Genomic DNA, 15058 nt, shown 5'->3' with positions numbered 1-15058 from the left:
CTTACTTTAAAGTATTAAAAAACTGACTGATTATAGTATAAAATATAAGCATGTAAAGTAAAATGCATTTGAGTATTAAAAAAATAGAAATGCCTTTTCCTGCCTGTTTCCATCAAATTAACTGTTTCCAATATCAATTTAAGCCCTTTTCGAATCAAATTAACCCTTTTAAATTGTTAACCCTTCTTATAGTATGGAATGTAAGTCAGCAGGTTAAGTAAAATTCCTGTATTTGAAAAAAATGCATTACAAAACCTAGGAGTGGTTATGAAATACAAGCATGTAGAGTAAAATTGCTGTTTATTTGAGAAATTAAAAATAATATCAATGAATAAAATAGCCTTGTTTCCGTCAAATCAACCCTTTTTCCTTATCAAATTATCCCTTGTTAATTTCAAATTAAGCCTTTTTCGCATCAAATTGGTATTTTTTAATTTTAATTGAACCCTTTTTAGTTTCAAATTAAACGTTTTTAAATTCAATTTAACCATTTTAAATTCAAAACGAGACCTTTTTACATTCAAATTAAACCTTTCTGTAAAACATTAAAAAAATCCTAGGAGTTGATATGAAATGTAAGCAGATTAAGTAAACTGTTTCTATTTGGAAAAAAACAAAACATTAAATGTTATGTAATATAAACATGTAAGGTAAAATTCCTGTATATTTGAGAATAACAAAAATAAAAATAAAATAAAATCGCCTTTTTCCGTCGAATTAATCTTGTTAATTTGAAATTTACCCTTTTTCCACCTAATTAACCCTTTCCCCACCAAATGTGGGTTTTTTATTTTAAATAAACACGTTTTAACTTCAATGTAACCATTTATTCCATCAAATTGCCGCTTTTTAATTTCAATTAACCCTTCCTAATTGTAAATTAACTGTTGCATTATATGATTAAAAAACATAAGAGTTGTAATGAAATAAACATGTGATGTAAATATCCTATATATTTGAGAATTAAAAAGAGCCTTTCACTGTTAAATTAACCATTTTCCCTACCAAATTACCCCTTTTTAATTTCAAATTAACATTTTTTACCTTCAAATTAATCCTTCTTAACTTTAAATTAACCTCTTTTGATGTAAAAATATCCCTTTATTTAAAGTATTAAAAAATTAGGAGATTCTATGAAATACAAGAATATAATGTAAAATTCCTCTATGCAGTTTTTTCCGTCCAATTAACCTTTTTAATTTCAATTAACCCTTTTTAACTTAAATTAACTCTTCCTGATTTCTTTTTAGCATTCAAAAACCTAATATTTGTAATGAAATAAGCATGTAAAGTAATATGCCTGTCTATTTGAGAATTAAAAAAATAGCCTTTTAATGTTAAATTAACTATTTTCCCCATCAAATTAACTCTTTTCAACTTTAAATTAACCTTTTTTTATTTATTTAAACATTATAAGTTTTAAAGATTTATTCTAGTTACACCGAATTATAAATAGACGGGCCAGACTGATTATTTTTCAATTTTCGATCACTAATGGAAGTTACGTTGGTTAAGTTATTTACAAACTATTTAAGGCGACCTAAACTACAATTTTGTAAAATATATCATTTTTTATATTAAACTAGCACGTTTTTGTTATTGCACAGAATGAAACGGGTCCCATGAGATAATTTTTTTACTAATTTTTTGAACTTTGTGATTCAAGTGTGCTGGTGAATCTTGCCTTCATCTATCTCAACCTATACATCATTAAACCTCTATTTAAGTTAAAAAAAAGAAGAAAACATAAATATAAAAATACTTAACAGATAAAGCCGTACAATGAAAGTAAAAAGCGCTTTTGAAGTACCGTTCATATCAGATAGATCCAACGTCTATTCTCCAGTCTCTAATTTTTTAAAACAGAGATCATTATTCGAATACACCCAAGTGGTTAATCCACATAGAATTAATCCAAGGGGTTTGTGTGGACGGATGTGGTTGCGCGGCAAATCATTTCTACCGGAATACAAATAAAAAATAAACAAAAAGTCGTTTGTGTTTCATTTTTAAACAGCTAGGTCGACAAGGTTGTACTTTCCCAACAATTATAACTAAACCGTGAATTGTTGAATGAAACTGGTTACTGGAGATTCCGAGCTTTTTATCAGTGCTGACTGACATACGGGAGCTGTCCAGCTTCAGTTTTGATCAGACAACTAGGTTTACGGGGAAGACGATAAACTACTATTAACGCTTTTAGCGTTAGGAAACTGTACACTGAAGAAGCAGGGAGATTGTGATACTCGTAGCCTACAAGCCGATTAAGATTCAAGCCTCGGGCGGACCCAACTATTCATTTAAAACAACTGTCTGTCTTAATTAAGTAATACCAACAAATGAGATGACTTAAGGGTACCGTAATTGTTACTTACCAGATTTTACTTTTTTCCCGGCCTGTTTGTCTTCAAAAGCTCGCGTTATACATAATTTATGACCGAAAACATGGGAAGCTCCTTCTCGTTAGGTTTTGTGATTCTTTCAAGTTCAATTATATCGAACATTTTTATTTTAAAGGTTTTAACATTGCGTAAAATTGAAAATATAAATAAAAATTACGAGGTAAATCCTGTAAACAACTATCATGAAGGTCGAGCAAGGGTTTGGTATTGCCCAAGCATTCCAGCCTTTTGGTTTATCGTAATTTTCCTAGTTCTTTAGTTCAGTTCAATTGACTCTATTCTTCTTTTAAGGAGGTCATCGCTGAAATTCTATCTCCCGTGGTCGATGCTCCATTAGTTATGAACTGTACTAATGATTGATGAAGGTTATATATATATTACTGCGTTATATTATACTGCGCTCTTTAAGAGCGATAGAGTCTCAACCCTGCTCTTTACTTACAATACCATAAACTATTAACAAGTAAGTTGAGATATCCTCTTACCCTTTGCAGATACCATTTCAGGATAGGGTGGAATGGTAAGGGTACCACGAAGTGGGGAGTTTCCTAAGCACTGCAGCTTCGTGACTTACTATACTTTTCCTATTTCAGTTCTACTATTTTGATTTTCCTTTGAAGAAGGAGGTGATTGAATATATTGATTGATAAGAACCGTGAATCCCAGTTTGTCAAAGAATTAGATTATTTTACCGTGTTGCTGTAGAGTGTAGTACCATCTGTCAGTAAGTCGAGGTGTCCTCCGACCACAGCCCTTTTGGCATAGTGCATTTCCGAATTCTTTAGTTCAATTAAATTGAATCTTTTCTTCGTTTAAGAAGAATGTCATTGCTGCAATTTTTTCTTCCAGGGTAAAAACTCCATTAGTTGAGGACTATATTAATTGACTATATTGACTGATGAAGATTTCAGAGGTTATCATATTGCACTCTTTAATAGCTGGAGTCTCAAACCTGCTCTTTAATTATAATATCACAATTTGTTAAAAATTGGATTATTTGATCTGTAGGTCCTGCCAAAAGTTTAATAACATAATAATGTCTTCCGTCCACAGCCTTTTGGTTTATTGTACTTTTCCTGTTTCTTTTGTTCAGTTCAATTGACTCTTCCTTTAAGGAATTGGTCGAATGTCATTGCTGCAATTATTTTTCCCATCGTCTACTAACCTAGCAGTTGCTTTGAATTTGAAAGTAATATGGGTGGTAGTACCCTCCTCATAGCTTAACCTTCGTTACTAAAAAGACCCATGTTGTGTAGGTGTTTTCTTAGATGACAGTGACCAGCATATAGCCCAATCAGTCCCCTGAGTTTAACTGAATCTAACGATGATTTTATTAAATCCCCGGCACCTACAAAATTCGTCAGTTTCTTTTTATTTTGTCTAGACCCATTCTAAGATAGAGGTCTCCTGATCTTGTTATACCGATTATACGTTCTGGGCCTATTGGTCTTGGCCAATCCTCCTCTTTTAGTGTTAATGCTTTTCAAGCTCTTGGCTGACTGATCTTAAGGGAATATTATTGTCTCTTTTAAGGTTTCCCTTGGTACAAGCATTGAATGACCATTATTAGTGAGTTTGATTGCTTGATTGCTTATATTTGCCATATGGCATGCCAGTGTCATCTGGCCCGACTCCTGATTTGGAAGCTGTATACCATTTGATTTTCTCCTTATTTCTTCTTCTTTATAGTGTGTTAAAATTTTACAGAACGTTGAAAATATTTCTAGGACCGAATCTTAATTCCACCTATTAGGTAGCTTGTTTTTTTGTTTGTTTTATAGGTTTTAGTTCGCCTTATTAAAGATAGGATATCTTCTTGTATAGCTAATATGGCCATTTTTAGTTTTAGTCCCCAAAATTTACCTAAGTTCTTCTGGTTAGGAATGTACTAGGTGACAATATGATATTCATAACTGCAGGGAAAAAAATAAAGCTTCTAAATTTTGCCCGATTTAAAAGGGAACATGGTTACATCGAGGAGTAAGGGAAACGATTTAAAAATACGATAATGTGCCGAGTTGCATTAGGATTCAAGCCTCAAGGCATTAGGAAAAAGGGAGATAAAGCGCCGGTCTTCATTAATTGAATAATAGATTATGGGTTATTATTACACGTACTTCAATTTTCGTTTTCTTAAGACTAAAACGCAGTCTTCAGCGACTTATTAGCACTCGTCAAGCGCCCTTTTTGATCAAATAATAATTACTCTGTCTTTTGTGTGTTTATTTTTGAATAGTCCATCTCGATGGTTTACTAAAATAGAAAAGATACAGTTCTGTTTCTTTTTTCAGCCAAATTATCAATGAGTGATTGAAATATTCGAAAATACTGCTTAGCTAAAGGTTGAAACTGATTTTTAAAAATATAACATCCAGCTACACTTATTGTGTCGAGGATGAGGAGTGAGAAAATTTTTAAAATACTTTTTAAAAAATAAATTTCAATTGAAATTCTAAATGCTATGCTTGGATTCGAATCCAGCAATTAAAAGAGCTTAACCAAATTGCACTAAACATGGTGGAATAATGGTACTCACAACGGGGACTTAAAGCCCACTCAAAAACTACGCCGATTGCATTCACCAAGAAAAGAAACAGAAATACAAGGCCTGTGCTTCTATAATGAAATGCTACAGTTAAAAAAGAGGTTAAATACCTAGGGATAATCTTTGCTAAGAAATTAACCTGGAATCCTCACCTGCAGCACATCATAAAAAATATAAATCACCACTAATGACCATAAGAAGAATTCTATATAAATCTTGGGGACTAAAAAGGGGAAATGGCCCATTCGATCAACCTATAGAATCTGGAGGATCATCAAGATCAACAAAAACAAGCTACCCAAGCATTAGGCAGCATACAAAGACTGGCAAGCATGGGTACCACAGGAGCAATGAAAACAACCCAGTCAAACACTAGAAACACTGCTAAACTCACCTCTATTGTAAATACACAAGGAGAAGCGAGGAAACAATCAAGTTGTGGGGACCTAAACACTTCGGGTCAACAATCACAACAAACAAACACCCATTCTTACAAATAGGGGCTGACTATGATTCCGGAAACACGCCTTACAATCTTCAACAAAGCCTACAAAAGTGAAGAAGAATTCAGGAGGAAATCAAATACAATGATATGGTACACAGATAGCTCCAAAACAAATGAAGGATCAGGCTATGTACCAACCCAATACATGAGCAATCAAACTAATTAGAAAAGTACATTTCGGTCTTTCAAGCTGAAAATCTTAAAAGAGGTTACACTGACAAAAAATTTTCACAATCGGAGAACCAAACAGCTATTAAAATATTAGCATGTAAAAAAATCACATCAACTCTAGGTAGTGAATAAATAAAAAATCTCCAAAACCTGGGGAAACTCAACAAACTGATGCTATTCAAGGGAATCTTGGGTAACGAGAAGGCAGACTCACTCACCAGAGGAGGGTCTGCAAGATCTTATATAGGCCCTGAAACTATTCTTGGGATAACAAAAACAAACACAGAAGTCTCCATCACAGAATGAATCCAAAAAAAGGAGAAGTGGACAAATTCTAGAGGTGCTAGACACAGTTATGTTAAAATAATCTTTACCAAAACTGGTAAACTCACTGCTACGGTTAGAGAGGGCTAAAGTCCGAACGATAGGACTATTTACCGGTCACTGTCACCTGAGAAAACATCTACATAATATGGGCTGATGACCTCATTTAGAAGTTATGCAATGAAGAAGACGAAACAGCAATCCGTATCATGTTCGAATGTGAAGCAACCGCTGAAATAAGACATATCCTGAGAAACAAAGAAAACCCAGGGAAAGGAATTGTAGGAACGACAGTCAATGATTCCTTACATAGATCGAGTTGATCCCACTTCACTAAGGAACTAACAAAGAACAACATGACAGAAAGCTGCAGTTCTTGGGGATCATAAACCCTCCGTTTCGTAGTTTCCTATCATAATAACAATCAAATAAAATTCTAAGAGCTATACCTGGATTCTAACCCAGAACATCCAGCGTGGCTAACTTACAGACTCAAAATAAATTCGATTGAAAAGGTTGTTAATTTCGGCATGAAAAGCATATCCAATATTTTCTTTGAAAACCTGCATCCGCTGCAATCCTAGGATAAATCTCATACTTTTAAATATTTACTTATCAGGGAAAAGTCAAAAGCATAAGAGAAGATCAGAAACCGTCCCTTTTTGTATGGGTGTCGGTTGTTTCCTTTCCGGAATTACAGGCGAGTCGGCGAGCGGAGCCGGCCAAATTGTAGAGGTGAGATGGAGTGAGAGAAGAGATTTAAACGCTCCTCAATTCGATTTACACAACACGGCTAAAGTTTTAACTTTCACACTCGACTCAGGCCGTCGGTGTTTGAAAATCGTGCGCGGCTCCAAGCTAATTATTACGCCTAACAATTACACACATTATTTTCGTTCGATATCCTTGGATAAAACGAGATGTTTTTCCCTTCCTTACTCGACTACCCGATGTGAAATGTCGGCTTTTTATACTGATTTAACTTTCATTTTGTGGGGCAATTAATTTTATACTTCACCTTTGTATCTTCTGTGGACAGGGTGAACATGTAATCTGGACGTTACCGATCATTTTTGGTCTGCCTATCCACGACTGCTTGTTATTGGGTTGTCCGGAAAATAATGCAGGATTTTGGTATTAAACAAAAAAAAAGAAACTAGTTACTTTAAAGCAATGTTCTTTAATCAAAATAATTTCCCATACTCTCAATACATTTCTCCCAACGTGTTGGTAACTTATTAATTCCGTCTGAGTAGAATTCAGAATTTTTAGAATTGATAAAGTCAATAAATGCATTTTCCAGTTCCGTTTGATTTTTGAATATTATGTGTTGTAAGTAGTGGTCCAGGTGTCTAAAAAAATGGTAGTCAGTAGGCGAGAGGTCCGGAGAGTAGGGTGGGTGAGGCAAAGTTTCATAGCCAAGCTCCAATAATTTTTGTGACGTTACACGTGACACATGTGGTCGAGCGTTGTCATGCAACAAAATGGGCCCTTTCCGATTGACCAAAGAGGGCTTCATTACTGCCAATTTCTGATGCATGGTATTAATTTGGTTACAGTATGATTCAGCATTGATGGTTTCGCCAGGATTTAAGAAGCTGTAGTGTATTAAACCAAATGAAGCCCACCATACCGTAACCATTACCTTTTTTTGATGAGTTGGGGGCTTTGGAAAATGTATTGGAGCTTCTCCTTTGTCGAGCCACTGTCCAGAACGTCTAGTGTTATCGTAGAGAATCCACTTTTCGTCACATGTAACAATTCTGGCCAGAAATGGGTCATTTTTGTTTCGACAAAGAAGTGATGCACAAACATCAAAGCGCTGATTTTTTTGGCGATCGTTTAATGAGTGTGGAACCCAATTTTCGAGTTTTTTCACTTTTCCAATCGCCTTGAGGTGGTCAGCGACGGTCGTTTTACTGACTTTGAGTTGCTCTGCAAGTTCTCGAACAGTTGTTTTGGGGTTTTCTTCCACCACTGATCGCAGAACATCATCATTAAGAGAGGAAGGCCTTCCACGACCTTCTTCATCTTCAAGGCTGAAATCTCCCTCCCGAAATTTTTTAAACCACCTTTGCACAGTGCACTCATTAACACAACCCTCGCCCCAGACTTGGTTAATGTTTCTAGCCGTTTGGGCTCCGCTTCGGCCGAGTTTAAACTCGTAAAAGAAAATCGTACGAAATTCTCGCTTTGACATTATAAGGATGACTGAATTATTTCCAAGTAGCGGAATGCTACAGAGGTAAACAAACAATATCATTTGGAAGAGGATTAATAAGTGTTGACATTCATACAAATGAGTAATCCTGTAAACGTAAACAGAATATTTTATATAGATTTTTTTTAATGAAAACTTAAAATCCTGCATTATTTTCCGGACAACCCGATATATTTCCATTTTAAAGCAGAAAAACAAATATACTCTCAGAATATATCAAAAATAATTTAATATTTTATTTTTAATTAAGCATTTTTTTGACAGTTTTAGGGTCATTTGTCCCAACCGTTCCTGGCTCAACCTATGTATCTGGACGTCTTTGGCTAAGTGTCTACTCGAGCTGCATTAGCTCTCCAACCCCTCTCGCTTGTCTCAGAAAGTCAAATGTTCAGTTTTATCCTAGTTTTTCATTTAAATGTAAATTGTAAAAATAAACGTTTCTATTTAATCTCCGCCCATGCCCCTATCCGCTGCGTTGCATACGGTGGGCTTTCGTTGGAGCAAAATAAGCGGCTAAAAAGATTAATGAACTGATGTATCAGATTTATATTCGGCATCCCCCGAGGGTCCAGGGTGTCACGGCTGTATTCGGACTTTTCCTGGCTCTATACTTTTTTCGAAGTCTATATTTCCTTTGGCCTTTTCTTTACCAGGCCACTAACACTCATCGTCCTCATTACATTATCCTGTCCATCCGATTCATATCCTTACCCGGGCAATACCCGCTCATCTTCCTGTGCCTAATCCTTCCCCGGCATAAAAACGCACCTTTAAACTATCTTTGCTTGTCCGAGCATCAAAATTCTGGCACTCCCTCCCTCTAACTATCTTCAAAGCTGATTTCCTTACCTCTTTTAATCATCTCCTACATATGGACGTATTCTCCCTCCAAACAGAGTCTATTTATTCACAGTTTAAATTTACTTAGTAATTGTTGTTTTCTACGTTAATTTTCCGAGGAACTCATTTAGTTTTAACCCCTTTGAATTTTGTTTTTTGCAAGTCTATTGTTTTACTTGATCACTACGATAAGGTTTATTTTTGTGTCAAAATGTTAACAATTCTTACTATAACCTATGTATTATTCTAAGGGGACACTTCTGCCCGAGAATAAATTATTTTTCTTTTTTTTTTCTTAAAATTGTCACTGAAGGAAAAGAACAAACCTTGAATATAAAAACAAAAAGTTAACAGATAAAGTCGAACAATAAAAGAGTAAAAAACGTTTTTTTACGTCCATAATGATAGATCAGACCTGAAGATTTGGGTTAACATGGATTATCCAGAATTAACGTTTTCGAAGAGACACATTATTCGAATGCGCCCAAGCGGTTAATCCATATAGAAATCCAAGAGTTCTATGTGAGTGGTTCTGCACGCGACATAAATCATTTCTACCCGAGACGGAATAAAAAAATTAAAAATAAACTTATGTGTTTTATTTTTAAACGGCTAGGTCGACAAGGGTGTATTTTCCAAATTAATTTATGCGAATTATTTTTTTACTAAATTGCAACCTTTTGTTGGACAGAATGAAACTGGCCCATGAGACTTTTAGATCGTTAGAAGTGGTTGAATTAAATGTTTGAAAGTTGAAAATCAAGTGTTCTGATGTTGCCTGGATGAGCAACTCTCCGTCCCTTAGACTGTTCGAAGATTGTTTTATGTTTATTCTATACTAAAAACATCCAAACAAAAACACGTTCCAACAACTCCAAACTGGAGTCCTAAAGTTTTATGGAGTAAATTGTAAGGCCAAGGGTAAAATTCGAGCTCGATCGGAAAAAAGCTTCTCCTGAAATACACTTTTTCACATTTCAGTACACTTTTCTCCAAAACTCTCAATCATATTGAAACAATTCTTATTTAGATTTTGAAGGTAAATAATAGACAAACAATCGTACCGTGCAGTTTTGTTTAAAAAACACCCAGTAGCGGAGAAATATTTTTTTCTATAAAATTGTATAACTAACAGGTGTACAATTGTACAAATGCCAAAATTTATCAATTCACATTTTGTAAGAGCCTCCAGCTATGAATTCGTATTGAACGGAGGGAAATAAAAAAAGGATTTTGTAATAGACCGAATAGATAGTGAAAAAATGTTACAGAAAGATGGAAATTTTGACTTTCCTCAAAAAATCGTATCTTTCCACATTTCGGTACATGTTTTTCAAAAATTCTATATATAATGATACGAATCCTTTTTTTATTCTGCAGAAAAATAATGGCAGTCGTAACAACATTCGTAGGGTGGAATTTTATTTTAAAACACAGCCTCGAGTGGAGAAATATTTTTTTCTATAAACGAAAAGGTGTAAAATTGTAAAAACATTCAAAACTTTACGTTGATACCAAACATTATCCACATTATTTAAAACCATCCGTCTATGAATTCGCAGTATACTTAGGAAAATAAAACAAATTTTTTTGGCTGTAATAGACTGATAGATTTTGAGAAAACTGTATGGAAAAAGGACAACTTTTTGCTTTCACTTTCGTTTCCTACAAAGAATGATGCTTTTCTTATTTTTCTCCAAAACTCTTCATCATATTGAAATGAGTCGTTTTTCATTTTTAGAATCCCAGTAGTAGAAAAAAAATTATTTCTTTACGCAAAAGGAATTCAATTTTGCTCTCAAATTTCGTTTGTTTATCAAAGTTTAAAAAGTTTAAAGTATTACAATCTGTAAAAACCTATTATTTACGATTTTGAACAATACTAAGGCAAATACAACAAAATAAGATTGGTTGTGATTTATGGTCGATATTTAAACCAAAAACACCCAGTAGCAGTGAGATAAATAGTTTTGCGTAAAAAAGGGGTAAAATATTGCCTACTCCTTTAGTTGAATGAACGTTGAATGAATTGAATTGATGAACGATTCGCCATTTAAAAAAAATGTAGGTACAAATTCGTAGTATACCAAGAGTAATAAAAAAAAAGATTATTTATAATACATCGGATATCTTTTGATAAAATGGCACCAAATATGGCAAATTTTTGCCTCTCTTTGGCTAACGTCAAAAAGTGGCATGCTGTCAATTATCGGTACACTTTTCTTCAAAAGTCTTCATCACTTTGAACCAGTTAGTTTTTCGTTTTGAGGGGAACAATCGTAGGTAGCAGTGTTTAAAGAAAGCATCGAGGAACTGAGAAGTAAATTGTTTTCTATTCGAATGATTCACCATTTTTTTAAATCATTAGTTACGAAATCGTGGTATACTAAGAGTAATGAAATAAAAAAGTCTATTTGTAATAGCGGAATAATTTTGACAAAATGGGACTGAAAAAAATGGTCACTTTTTGTCCTCTTCCCTCAAAAAGTGGTATTTTTTACTTTTCTCCAAAACTCCAAAACTCTTCATCATATTGAAAGGATTATTTTTTATTTTGTAATAGCGGAATAATTTTGACAAAATGGGACTGAAAAAAATGGTCACTTTTTGTCCTCTTCCCTCAAAAAGTGGTATTTTTTACTTTTCTTCAAAACAACAAAACTCTTTATCATATTGAAAGGATTCTTTTTTATTTTGTAGAGGAATAATAGGCCAACAATGCAATGTCGGTTGATTTAAAAAAAAAAAAAAAAACACGTACATAGAAATTAATTGTTGCAAAACTTCGTCAAATATTGTTTGCCAAAAATTAATAATTCAATATTTGTGGAAACATATCATATATGAATTTGTAGAATATTAAGGTAAATATAACAAAAACAGATAGGTTGTAAGAACCCGAATAAATTTTTTAAAAAATGGTACCGAAAAATGGTCACTTTTTGGCCTCCCGTTGGCTTCCTTCAAAATGTGACATGTTTTCTCTTTTCTGTAAACTTTGCTCGAAAACTCTACATCATATTGAAACGATTCATTTTTCAATTTGTGGAGGAATAATATGCCAATAATCGAAACGAGGGTTAATTTAAAAAAAAAAAACCAGGAACGTAGAAATGATTTTTTTAGAATACAATTTTGCTTCAAATTTAGAATGTTTGCCAAAAATTAACGATGCACTAATCGCAAAAACCTATTATCTACGATTTTGTAGATATTGAGGCACACACAAGAAATACAGATTGATTGGAATACACCGGATAGATTTTGAGAAAACAGTACCTAAAAAAGGGTACCTAAAAGGGTAGTACCTAAAAAAACCTTTTGGCCTCTCTTTGAATAATAAATTACTTCCAAAAAATTAATGAAATACAATAAATTTGAGTATTTGAAACTGAAAGAACTTTCACAACAATGTATTGGCTCTCTTCGAAAAGAAATGCGAAATAGAATTAACCAAATGAATAGGCAAAAAAACTAACTGCTCATCCAAAAACCGGCAACTATCCCCTTAAACCAATTATATTTGTATTTCAATAGAAACCAATAAACGTAAATTTACGAATTAAACAATTTGATGCATCAATAATTTATTAAATGGTGAGTTTTCTTGTTTTGGTCTGAAGGGTGACGAACCTACAGTTTGGCATCATTTTCATTAATAATGTTTTTACAAATTCATCATTAACCAGGAACCAGCGAAAATGGATAAAAACCCAAATGCTTCTGAATGACCAAATCAGTGAAGGTTTGTTTGAGGACTTAAGGAGACATTATCAGAAACGACCAAACTAGATTAATAACTGTTGTTTGTGGTCTGGTCATTGGATATCTGCAGGAGTCAGTTCGGTTATTCTAAAAGCCACTTCCAGCCGAATAATTTTTCCGAGGAAACAACGAATTTGTCTGACCAAAACAAAGGTCATGAACGACAAAACTACACTTCCTTTTTTACCCCACATACTTCAAGAAGACCTTGTACAATTAATCATTAATCGGATATCTGATAAAAGAGCCGTTTTCACAATAAAAGGACATTGGTCAATTCCTCCAAGTTTGACCGAAATGATCAGAAACGACCAAACTACAAAATTAACTATTGCGGGGTCAGAGCCATAAGCCACTTTGAGGCAAGTATTTCTTTTCTTTCGACTTTCTTTCATTTGCAAGGTTTATACATCTTTCTTAATAACTTCTTCCCCCCTGATGAGTTCAAAATGAGGATTTGCTCTCTCAGCACTCCCAAGGCAAACTGATCGGGGTTTGAAATGACCTAACTGCCCGCCTGTAGAGCATTGTGAAAAATTTAAAAGATATTTTCAGGCCGGATAGTAGTGAGTCAGGTAGCCTCGGCTGTCTCAGCCTCAGGAATCCAATTAATTTAAACCTGGGGTAAAAATAACAGGGTTCCCTCTCTTCGGAGGAGCTCGCTGATTATGTTTTATTAGGAATCGTGACTCCCCCTCTATCCCTTTCTCATTCTGAGTAATTCTCTTAATCGATATTTGTATCTATCACTATAGTGGCACTTTACCTTTCCGCCCGATACCCGTAACCAACGCTACCAGACGGCCATAGTTCGACCTCCCCACGTGTATTTCCCTCCTTTATCGGATTCAAACGGAAAAACTGTGGTTGAGAAATGAAAAGGATCTAGAAACCGTTTTTTATACGAAACGCCTACACATCCATGCTTACAGGGCGCAAAATATGATTTATTGTAATGAGTCAAACAGTGATTCATCAAAGTATGACTTTGCACATATGTTGAAGGGGTCTTAAAATTAACAGTCGAAACCTCCCGCGCCCTTTATAACCATTAAGTATGTCTTAGCCTTTCAAAATCGTAATTATATATTCATGAAAAAAATTGTCATATTCTCAAGTCCTTTATCCCAGTGTTACAATACAAAAAAAAGATACTGACGGTGCCTTTTTTTCTTTTCTATGTGTGTAGTGTGTTTCTAAATAAACAATTAATATCATTCAGAACATATTCGATCAAAGGTTGAGAGTGAAAAATAAACAACGAGAAGATTTGATCAATGGTGTGATTCATCGTCGCGAAGCGCAACCATCCGCAATTTTACACTATATGTTGTGGTATAATCTCAATTTTTTTTCAAAACTTTCACATGTTTTTTAATTGAAAATCGCACACGAATATTTAATTACACGCTTTATTTAAACAATAAAAAAACTGCTGATTAAGATTCTTCGACATTACTGTTTCAGGCGAAGGAAATCCTACGTTAAAGAGCAAATCGAACTGAAAATTATTCTTCAGCTGGTTTCTATTCAACTATTTACAATATATTTCAGAAAGAAGTGCAAACTTTCATGGATGAAGTTCGTCTGACAGGTTTAATTGAGTCTTGTGAAAAAATGCGCTTACCAAGTGCAGAGAAAATTGTTAAAAGCCGCTTAAAAAACCGTAATCGCAATACGTACTCCTCTGGATTTTATGAAAATTCAATGGTGATTGTCCACAACCTTTGGGTTGCTTAATTTCTCTCCTTTAGGGACATGTCAACAATGTTGATTTGTTATGTTATTATATGTGAGAAAAATAAGGATGTAATCAACAAGCACCCTCATATGTTTAATTTTATATCTCCGGATGTAATTTATGTGTTTATAGAGAATGAACTTCTGCCATTGCATGTAATTAATAAGGTTCTAAGACTGTAAAGCTTTGTTTTGATCGATGTCATTTTAACGTTATCATGATTACTTTTATGAAAAAAAAAAAAGATTGGGAAGGGGACAAATATGAGATACAACTATTATTTTTTGATTTTACAAAACCTTTGTATTCAGGGGCTTTTTGAATTGCTAAAAGTTCAAGATCACTCGGACACCTGGCGAATAATTGTTGACCTAGTGTCATTCAAAAAGTTTCATTTAAATTCGTTTATCCCACGTCCAAAGCTTACCATTGTAAGGGAAATTAATCACCGGTGAAAACGTAAAAGTTGGGCGTGAAATTTAAAAAGTTGATGCATTGTAACCTCAGTTTCCTCTTAAGGTTTAGAGACGCTTGAGGGGGCGGC

General features: G+C 34.1%; 1 protein-coding gene across 2 annotated transcripts in view; it reads right to left on the bottom strand.

Annotated features, from left to right (window-relative positions):
• LOC106668560 (protein jagged-1b) overlaps positions 1-15058 on the bottom strand; it is a 226271-nt gene that overhangs the window by 19240 nt on the left and 191973 nt on the right. The gene's annotated exons all lie outside the window — the stretch shown is intronic.

The sequence above is a fragment of the Cimex lectularius genome, unplaced genomic scaffold (genome assembly GCF_000648675.2).
Source record: "Cimex lectularius strain Harlan isolate CLEC.00 unplaced genomic scaffold, Clec_2.1 scaffold21, whole genome shotgun sequence".
In the NCBI taxonomy this organism is placed as follows: Eukaryota; Metazoa; Arthropoda; class Insecta; order Hemiptera; family Cimicidae; genus Cimex; species Cimex lectularius.
Note: the sequence above shows the minus strand (reverse complement) of the source record. Positions and strands in the feature narration are given on the sequence as shown.